This window comes from Ceratotherium simum, chromosome X, assembly GCF_057802395.1.
Source record: "Ceratotherium simum simum isolate JZ-2026a chromosome X, ASM5780239v1, whole genome shotgun sequence".
In the NCBI taxonomy this organism is placed as follows: Eukaryota; Metazoa; Chordata; class Mammalia; order Perissodactyla; family Rhinocerotidae; genus Ceratotherium; species Ceratotherium simum.
The window spans coordinates 15,306,631-15,318,204 of record NC_141940.1 but is presented as its reverse complement, the minus strand read 5'-3'; positions in this window follow the sequence as shown (position 1 = coordinate 15,318,204).

Below are 11,574 nucleotides of genomic sequence, written 5' to 3'. Positions count from 1 at the left end.
ATTATTCTGAAGGTCTGTGAAGTATCTAGTAACCAATCTTCCCGAGTTATTTTTGAATAGCTATTGAATGGATAATTTCCATACCCATTATCAAAATGATATGCTGGAGGTGAAATTTAGCTGTATTGTATTTGATCAGTAATTGCAGAAATGTTTCCCTCAGATTTAATGCCTTATTGGCAGCAGGTCTCCCTACAGGCGCAAAAGACTTTGGGATACTTTTCGGTTGACACAAATGCTTTATTATTGTAATATTTTTGTTGCAGTGGGGGAGGAACAAGATTTATTTGGGCATCTGAAGATGAACTGAAAGGTTTTTTTTCACCTCCTGAGAGCAGCATTTGGCAACATAGCGTTTTCCACCAGCAACAGCAAGTGAATAATATATCTCCCCGTCACCCAATCCTCAGTGCTCTGGCACGAGAGCAGACCCTGAGGCTCCCCGTGGACAGCAAATCCGATGACAACAGCCATTCATGCAGGTCCCGGTTACCAGATATAAATGGAAAAAGAAATGAAGATTGAGATATTTGACTACGGAAGGGTAACTCGAGTCCTGAGGTTCACTTCATGCCGATGCATTGCAAGATTCTAGATCAGCCGCTGCCAATAGAAATATAATGCAAGGTCACGTATGTAACTTGAACTTTTCCAGTAGCCCCATTAAAAAAAGTGAAAAGAAACAGCTGAAATCAATTTTAATAATATATTTTATTTAACTAAACCTATCTAAAATAGTATCACTTCAACATAAAATCAATATAAAATTATTAATGAGGTAATTTGCATCTTTTTTTTTCATACTAACTCTTTGAAATCGGGTGTGTATTTTACCCTCCCAGTGCATCTTAATTCAAACTCGCCACATTTCAAGTGCTTGATCACATGTGGCTAGCGGCCACTGTATTCCACAGTGCAGGTCTAGCTTGAGCTATATACCAGGGATTGCAGCTTCCAATTAGTCCTTGATTTGAACCAGTTCTTGTGGTTTGCTCTGCCCCAGGCCAGGGAAAATCTCAGACTGCCCTCATCTTTTATCCAGAGCCCTGTCGCCATTCAATCCTGTAGTCCTATGCAGACCCTGCCAAGGTTGTCAAATCCAAAAATCAAAATCATCTGCTGACAGGGCAAATAATGTTGCATGATAAAGATTTGTGCAAAGAAAGGAAAAGGCAGCCTCCCACATCACTCGTAGAAGGAAATCCAGCTTCAAGGTGACCCAAGAGCAGTAAAATCCACCAAGACATCTTACCCCAATCACCTTGCAGCGTTAGACACTTCACCTGGGCTAGGCCGGCCTTTCCAATAGTGATTTTGGAACCAAATCCCAGTAGAACCAAAACAAAGATGCCTCATTGGGTTGGTTTTATACTGCCATAATAGAATTCTGAAATAAATATTGTTGAAAATTGGCAGGCAAATGGATTCCTCTTGATTGAAGGTCTTTTTAGTTACAGAATGATAATGCCATTTCAAATTCTCTCTGTCATGATGGGTTTGGACCGATAGCTTCATATCCCAGGCATACTGAAAGAATGTTATTACATGGGACATTCATGGCCACAGTGTATGCTACCATACTTTGGGGAGCTGTAAAGCTAATTTTGATATATGTAGACCGATTTGGCATTGATTTCTCTTCTCTCAGGTACTGCGATCTAATCCTATCAGTCTCTAATTGTTTCACATGTATGAGATTTGTCCCTTCGGTAATAGAGTTCAATTACTGGAAGACAAAGTAATTTACATTCTACTGTTTCTCTACCCTCCCCACCCAAGACTAGCACAGTGCTGAGGATTTGATGCCATTAATGCTTGCCCACTTGATCTGATTCCAAGTTGCCCGAGAATTTACCTCTGAAAAAGCTATGGTCATTCTTCTGAGATATTGGCAGACTGTTATTAATTCTTACTCCCCTTCGTTGAATGGCTTCATTTAGGTATTTGATGTGCTGTGATTAAAGCAACTAATGATGAGTTTCTATACTGTAGCACAAATGTGAGCAGATGAAAAACTCAGTCACCTAGTTGATTTGTCTACCTGGCATTAAGAACTGTTGGCTGATCTTTTCCATTGAATTGATTGAAAGAGCTGGTATTTTGGCATTCTCTATAATGTTTCCATCTCTTTTCAATTCATCAGGCGTTTTGTTGAATGCCTGCTATGTGCTAAGTCTGGACAATGGTTCCAAAGAGGTTGGCCTGTATGTTCAACAGTGTTTATTGGGGACATTTTAGAATATTGTATTACATTTTTCCTTATAAGAATAAATAGAAATTCAGAAAAACAAAAGGATTAATACTAAATGACAAGAAGCATCATCTCAAACTTAATTGAGACAAACATGGAAATCATTGGATATGCTGTAACATGGCAAATATTTAGCTTTAACTGGATTCTCATTGGGCTTAAATCATTTGTGTCTTCAGCTGTGAACAAAAGGATTACAATTATGGAACATGAATAAAATTATGAAAATCTATTTTAGACAATTGTGACAAGAAAGAAAGGTATAATTGGGAATTTTTATATTACTTTTTAGCTCACTGGAAATAAACTCCTTCCCATGTCCCCAATAACATGTGAGTCTACTGTTTGACTCATGCCTTGGATTTCTGCACATATTTTCAGAATTGCTTTCTTTAGGAAGGTAGGGAGCTACTTGCATAATGTTTGAAGTCATCAGCTTTAAGATGATAGTTCAACCCTGAACTAGCTGTAGCTATTTCCTAAATGTCTCACGGTTTGATTGGTGTTCTTGTCAACACATTATTCAGCCAAGTTCCTTGGCTGACAAAAATATGTAAAGATAATTCATTGCTAAGCTTAATCACTAGGAACAGTCCCATTTTTGAAAATCATACTTTTTAAAATTTCTCCTCTTATTTTTCATTTTATACCACTCAGGATTGAAATGGACAAAGGGTTAAGTAAAGTAATAAAGTAAATTCAATTCAAAGAGTAATGCAGTTCTAAAAGTGGCCTTGAAGAACAGCTTTTCCATAATGATAAAGTCCTGTGACTCCTAATATTTGAACCTGTCCTGGTTGTGACTGAAAGTAGCCTAATATGTCGAGAGGCAAAGGAAAATTATTAGCCCATTAAAATTCCCTTTTTAAAAAGGAAGCTATCAAATTTGCTTGGCTAAAAGACAGTGTTGCCAGGCACGTCCACCTCTTTGGAAATTAGTCCCAGCAGGTGAACTATTATGTTCCTAGCTTGGGCTGGGAAAGGTTTTTTAGTATGTGCTGGGAGTCACCAGCTTCATAATCTTGAAATTTATGTAAAACTAACATATCCGTGAACCTTACAAACTAGAAGAATGCATTTAAGACATAATTTAAACTCTGCTTTGTTGAAACAAACAAATGAGAATGGATGTTTTTATTGTAAATAACAACTCTTCCACACACATAGACTGCTCTCGTCTCTTATGCCAACATCTAGGTCAAGGATCAGCTGATACAAAAAAAGGTATTCATGTCCTTTTGAGGACTTCCAAAAGTTGCATTTTATCTCCCCTTTTCTGTTGTGAAACCCACTAAATATTGCAAACAAAATAATGTAGTCCTCATCGATGCTGTTATAATCACAGGTGCGATGTTGAGGTCCGTTAGTTAACACGTGTGTTAAGACAAACCAGGTCACAGCTTGTTGGGATGGTTTCCTGCTTTTTTCTGAAAGGCAGTACCTAGAGCTGTGCTTCACAAAGTTTAATGGGCATACAATTCACCCAGGAATCTTGTTAAAATACACATTCTGATTCTGTGGGTCTGGGAATGGGCTCTGAGACTGAAATTTCTTCCAAGCTCCCAGGCGATGCTGTTGCTGCTGGTCCACAGGCCGCACTTTGAGTAGCATGGGACTTTGAATATAGGCTACATTTATGCATTTAGGAATGCATGCTGTCTTCCCATGCAGGATGCAGGATCCACTTAGGAAATGGATGTGTTTGTCCCTCTATGTAAATATTTATTTGAAGAGTGTTCATCTTCGTGAAGGAAAGAAAGGAAAAGGGAACTAGCTTCGTGAGCATATAGTTATGCGCCAGGGACTGTGTGAGGCACTTTCATTCAATTCTGGCACGTACTATGCAAGGAGGGTGGTTTTTGCCAATGAGGAAAAAAGGCTGAGGCAGATGTACTTGTCTAAGGTCAAAGCTCCTTTCCTCTGTACCATCCTGTCCCCAAAGGTGCCATCTAGTTCACCTCTTTTTCAATGTGATTTCCACGATTCTCAAAAGAAATATAATTCAAGCTGAAAATGTTTTACTTCATTTCATGAAATGTCATACAGCCCCATGACAGCCTAGCTTGCTATTTCATCACTCCGAATATACTACCAGTCACTTTGTGTCCCTGAAAATGCAGCAATTAGACTCAATAATAGCCTAGTGTCTCATCCTTAAGCAGGAAAGCAGGGATGACTGTTGTCCTCTTACGCCACGTGTCTGTCTTCAGTCACTCACCTCTGACCAGACCCCCTGGATGCCAAAACAAAGCCTATCCATCCGTTGTTTGCTCAAAATGAAGTCAAGACATCAGTTCACCTCAGTTTGGTGGCAAGACTGTCCTGCCACCAAAGCTAAGGCATGGAAATGCTGTGCACAGAACACTTCAAGCGGCAGTCTAAGAACACACATTTCAATTGGTCGTGGATCTAATATGACCCAAGTTCTATCAGTAAATGAGTTTTTTAAAAAAGAAAAAGGGAGCAGGGGACAGAAGACAGAATCTATACCCAACATTTTGATTTCTGCTGAATCCTGAAAGCAGATCTCATTCTGCTTAGGAATAAGGGACCTGATCAGAACAGAGCAACCAAGTTATTCTACCATTTTCAGCTCATCAGGCAATTACTGCTAGTGAGACTGAAAAGAGTAAGTGACAAGCCCTGCTCTCAACACCTCATGGGCAGGTGCACAAATGACTCAGACAAGGTCCAGGAACATAAGGGACAGAAAGGAAATGCCAAGCAAATGGCATCAAGATTCAGGGGAGGGAGAGATCATATCCTGTCAGGGGCATCAGGAAAGGCTTTATGGAGAAAGTGGTATTTGAGGCGAGACTTGTAGGATGCCTAGAATTTCTACATGTAGCCCTGACAAGGGAGGAGTATTCAGGAGAAGAAGCAGCACAAGCAAAGAAAAGCGTGAAAGTGGGAAAGTGTAGACTATATGCAGGGACTCTGGTTTGGTTGGAATGTAGGACATGCTGACTACACAAATAGATAAAAGGAGGAGATAAGGCCAGGCAAGCAGTTGGAAGCCAAATTATAAAAGACCCTAAGTAACCCATTTGACCAGGGAGGCTCTTCTTATTGAAGAGCAGTGTAATGGTTTATATGATTCCTAATTACACCCACACAAAATATCTTTATTGCCATGAAAATATCACTCAGCTTTGGTGTAATGCTGTGAATAGACTATGCCAATGTTGGATAAAAATCTGAAAACTTCAGTGTCACCCTGCCAGTTATTAAGGCATTTTCCAAAGCCAGAGTGATCAGAACAGTGTGGTATTGACCCCTAAACAGACCAATCGTCCAGTAGATCAGAATTGAGCACTCAGAAACAGTCTCTCACACACACACATACCTATACACACACAGTTCTGTTTCAGGTATGTATTGCTATGTAACAAACTACCCTTGCCTCCTTTAGTCTGTGCTGCACAGAGTGGCCAGAGTGATCATTTTAAATAAGCCACATTACATCACTCATGTGCTCAAAATCCTCCAATTGCTTCTCAACACGCTCCAAATAAAATCCAAAGTCCCTGGCAGGACCTATAAGGCCCTCCATGTTCTGGTGCCTGTTACCTCTTCAACCTTATCTTTTAACACTTTCTCCTTTGCTCACTCAGCTCCAGCCACCTCCTTGCCGATCCTTTAACACACCTATCTCAGGACACTTGCTGCTTCCTGGGCCTAAGCTACAATTCCCCCATGGAGCCCCATAGCTCAGTTCAGGTCTTTACTCAAATGTTGCTGCTTCGGACAGGCCTTCCCTGATTAATCTATCTAAAATAGTACCCCCATCACTCTCTGTCCCCTCACCCTGCTCTATTTTTCTATCTTAGGGTTCACCACGACTTGATGTATGAGCTCTTCATTTGTTTATTTCCACCTCCTCCTACTAGAATATAAATTCTGTGAGAGCAAGGATTTTTGTGTTTGGTTCACTACTGTAGCCCTAGTACCCAGGACAGTGCCTGGTACAGAGCAGCCCTCAGGAGATAAGAGATCCAGGCTACTCTAACGACTTCCCTCCTGTCTTGCCCGCTCCAATCTCCTCTGCCCCCTGCTGTCATGAATCTCTTCCTTTCACTCATATTAAAATTCCCCAGGGATTCATAATCATACTTACATAATGAGGCCCACATCCCTAGGCTTTCATTCAAGGTCCTTCTTGCTTAGGCCCCAGCCTAACTTTTCCAGTCTTATCTCTGACTTTTCCTTGCCAGGCAACCTATCTGTGCTCTGGTCCATTTGCTTTAAATTTTTGTTTTTGTCAGTGGAACACTTTTTTTCCCCCAAATAATATCTTATATGGAAGTCTAATGTGGGAAATAGATTAAAGCAGAGGTGCTTTGGTTGAAACTGGGGTAGGCATCCTAGGATTCCTCCAATTTGGCCTTCCTCCTTCCCTGCAGTATCCCTCCTAAAGCAGCTCCGGCAAACTCCATTTCAGAATCGCATTCTAACCAAGCTCTAACACTGTATGTCTCTCAATGCTTCTGAGCACCCCACGTCCCCCACTCTGAGTATCCTTCAGGACCATTTGTGCAGGCACAAATCCTACCACACTCAAGGCCCAGTCGAATATCATCTCCGTGAAGATTTCCCCAGTCTCATCAGACATGACTCTTTCTTCCTCTGAACTTTGTTCATACATCTTTTATGGTCCTTACTTTCTTGTTCCCAGTATCAGAGAGACTGGTTTATAAGTTGTTTATCTTACTAGGCTGTAGGCTGCTGTAACAGAAATGGGCAGTCAGTGTTTGCTGAATGAATGATTCATCTTTGTAGCCCCAATAATCCTAGTGCAGTGCCTTGCACCCACTTGGTACTCAATATACATTTGTTTGTTGGATGAATGAATGAGTCAATGAGTTTCCTACATTATATGGAACAAAACCAATTTTTAAATTGAGCTTATTTAGCTTGTTGTTTGTTTCCTTTTCTCTTGGCCATAAAAATAGACAATGCCTCCAGTCCCCTGTGGCTCCTAAAGACTTCAGTAAGCCGCCAAATGACATTACTGAATTTATGATTGGATTAATGAAAAGCTTGTAGCAAAATTATCCTAGTGAGGAAATGATCCTTTGGGGGACTTCAATTTCAACTGGTAAGGCAACATTAGTTTTAAATGAAAGAAAACATCTCATTGTGTAGACTTTGCACAGCTGATAAATATGCCAGAAGGAGTTTGTCCCAGGGCACCCTGCAGTAGATGCAAATAGAAAGAAACTCACCATGGCAAACTGAAGAAAAGGGAAGCATGCTGTGTGACCTTACAAAAGTTATTCCCCTTCTTGGGGCCTCCATTTCTCAGTTTTTTTAGTGTGTAAATGGAATTTAACTTCAATGATCTCCGTTTCCCTCCAACCCAAGCCATCTATGGTTCTCTTGGATTATAAGCAAGCTACCAGTTTCCATGGTACAGAGTCCCAGACAGCTACTCCCCTTAAGCACCTGGCATTCAGTCCCATTATTTCATGAGGACCCCCTTCTAGTAACCCTGTTGGGTACAAGGGACATGGCCAACTTTGAACCTGTTCCTTGCCAATGACCCACTGGATACATTTCCACAGCAGGAAAGCCAAATGGACATCTGTCCAGGCAAGAAGACCCATGTTGATAAGACATTCTACTAAATATATCATCCCTGTTGCCCCCATATATCCAAGTGGTTGAAAAGGAATGAGACCACCTGCCACAGCCTGCACCTGATACTGCACTCATCACTGGGTGGTCAAAACCACATCCTGTAGCAGCAAGGGATCTGTTATGGACTGAATACTTCTGTTCCCAAAATTTCATTTCTTGAAATCCTGACCCCCAATGTGATGGTATTAGGAGATTGGGCCTGTGGGAGATGGTTAAGTCATGAGAGCAGAGCCCTCATGAATGGGTTTAGTGCTGTTATATAAGAGACCCCAGAGAGCTCTCTCACCTTTTACACCATGTGAGGACACAGCAAGAAGACAGCCATCTATGAATCAGGATGTGGGCCCTCACCAGACACCAGATCTGCCAGAGCCTTGATCTTGAACTTCCAGCCCCCAGAACTGTGAGAAATATATTTGTTATTTAAGCCACCCAGTCTATGGTATTTTTGTTATAGCAGCCAGAACTGACTGAGACAGAACCTCACTACATTCCATGATCCCCAACCACCTTCCCCTCCTGGTACCTGTGCCATGGTCCTGCAGGGCAGTCGGCTGTTGCTCCTAAGTGGGAAAGCTGCCTCCTCACATCTGCATCTCCTTTTCCCTACACAGGTATAAGGAGCCTATTCTCTGAGCTCCTTTCCTGAAAGCACCACAGTGAAGCTAACTGAAGTAGTGGGTTTGTTCTCAGCAACTTATATCTAGCCCCACCATTGGCACCAGAGAAATAGAAAACCTTTTGTTCAAGCATCTCAGCAGGCACAGCTTTGCACTCAATAGAGATGGGTTTGAAATCTGGCTTCATCAGTAATTAGCTCTGTGACCCTCATCAAGTTACTTCCCCTCTCTGACCTTCAGTTTCCTCCTCTGTCAAATGTGGGTAATAACAGTACCTTCTTCAAGGATTGATGTGAGGAATAAATGAGCTGATGCTTGTAGTAAAACACTTAGAACAGTGCTTCACACATAATAACAATTCAACAAATATTGACTATGACCACTATTTATTATTAATAATAAAACTTCCTAAGAATAGTTAAGCCCAACTAATTCTGAATAAGGTGCTGGTGGTTAGGGTTTGAGGGGGCGTAGAAAGATTGCTCTCAGGATTCATTATAATGATATGAAAATCACATTTATGTAGGGCTTACCATGTGCCCATTCTAAGCACTTTACATATATTAACTTAATTCCCACAACAACCCTATGCAGTAGGTATTATTATTATTATTATTATTATTATTATTATTATTATTATTCCCATATTATAGACACAGAAAAGTTAAGAACCTTGTCCATAATCACACAGTTGGGAAGTGGCAAAGTTGGGGTGTGATCCCAGGCCACCTGGCTGCAGAGCCTGCACTCCTCACCCTACTGCTAAACTGCCACGACGCAGCTAACTGTAGACTACGTGAACGGAAATGTAGCTTTATGACCTCAAACTTGGAGTGGTAACCCTTCCAATCACTTACTCTCCCTTTTCCTCTCTAAGTGGTCACTAATGAATTGTGATTAGCACGTTATTCACATGAAATAGTGGCCAGTGAACTGCTGCCACTAAAGGGAGAAAGTGTCAAGAAGTGTATTCATTTTCCCCGATGAGAAGGGAAATGATTCTTCTTCTTGATTCTCTGTGACTGAGCTTACCCGACCCTTCTTTCCATCCGTAGTAGACGTTAGCTCAGCACACACAAAATTAACGCTATTATGACAACTCTTATCCACACACTTAATTAAGATTTGCTCATTAAAGTATTTACGAGATCCTTTGAAGCTGTTTTTACATCTTTCTCACTCACTTCCCCCCAAAAGCAACCAGTCTGTTCAGTGAATTCAGAAAGAGAGAAATCAAGCTGGCTTTATTTTCATTCATTGAGCAATTACAACATGCCAGGCACTATTCTAAAAGCTTTACATGCATCATCCCATGTCATTCTCAATCCAACCCAATAAGTTATGTCCTATTAGAATCCCCATTTTGAAAATTAAAAAAACAAGTGTTTGAAAAGTTGTTACTTACCTGAAATCACACAGAGAGTGGCAAGAGGGGCCCTGTCCTTGGTTTTGTGCTTTAGGGCACCTTGCTCTGCCTGTCCTCTAGCTGTGTCTCTCCCACAGGGTGAGGAATCTGTAGGGCCAAGGCAAAGTGTCCACCAAGAGCCTGGCCTCCCTCCACCTTGCACCTACACCAAACACAGGGAACCCCAGATTTTCCTACCCAAAGGACTTCAAACTCACTTCTGGGCCTAAGGGGAAGCCTTCCTGTGTCCATCCTCTCCAAGACAAGCGATGACACTGCTAGTTTGAGCACCCCTAGGTCTGAGAAGTGATCAAGGGGTGGCTGTTTGTGGGACTTTTTGATAAATTTTGGATATGAGAGCTAAGGTGTCTACTTGCATGTGCACAAAGCCCCGTGTGGGGATGGGACTCAGGGTAGGAAAACAAGAGCGACAGGCTGTAGGCCAGGGGACTGGCTCTCCCCATCGGGAGATGTTCCAGCCCAGAATTCCAAGGAGTAAAAAATTTTAAATTCCAACCCAGCCTTTCAGATTATTATAAAGGTATACTTGTTAGAATAGGAGGATAGAACATGTTTTATGGGCCAGTTTGCAACTTTGTCCCAGCCTACTCTTGTCTCAGACTCACAAATTTTAGGGACAGGCTTGCACGCCAGCCTTTCCTCCAGCCTGCCTGACCACACTATCTCAGCTCCATCTGTCTTCCCCACAAGATTGTGAACTAAGAACTAAAACCCATCCATCTCCCTGCCCCTTGGTGTCCAGCACAGTGTCTCCCCCAAATACACGTCTGGAGATGTTTGCTGAATGAAAAGATGACAAGGGAGAAAATAGAGGCAGTACTCCCTGACGAGAAAGGAAAGAATGTGAAGCAATCAGGAAAGTCCTTGACATAAAGACAGGTGAACTGACAAGAGTTTCTTTTCTTTTCTTTCCTTTTTCGTTTTTAATGGAAAAATGCCAACATATAAAAAAGTAGAGTAGTGTAATGAACTTCCATGTGCCCTTCTCCAGCTGCAGCAATGATGAACTCATAGCCAATCTTGTTTGATTCACTCCCTCTACCCCAATCTGTTATTTTGAAGTAAGCCTCAAACATATCGTTTCAACTCTAAGTATTTCAGCATAATAGGCAAGAGTTTGTTTATCACAAATTTGATGCTGTACACCTTAAACTTATGCAGTGATGTATGTCAATTATTTTCTCAATAAAACAACCACTGGAAACTGACATGACCTGAGCAGAATTAATTTTGGCAACTGCAGAGGTTTGCGGGACAGGGGCTCATGCCGACTGGTAGCCTGTGTGTGAGCAGGGAAGGCAGTCTCTTTTCCTGCCCACTGTGATCCTCAGTGGCAAGGAGCTGGGCCAGCATGGGGCCCATGGCCGTGGCTTCTCACAGAGCTGGCCATCTTTCTTTGCTCATTGCAAACCTCGTACTTAGTGATTTTCGACACCTTTGTGCACATCCATGCTGACTTGTCTTAATTCTGTCAAAGCCTTCTCCCTCTCCCCTGGAGCTGTCTGGGAATTCTGGTTCATTGTTGCTGGCAGTTTTTTACTTCCTTTGTGTTCAACTTGTTGAAATACGAAAGGGGTTGGATAGTGTCAGACAATATGGCCCCCGTCACGCCACATTTTACATTGAAATCATCTTTA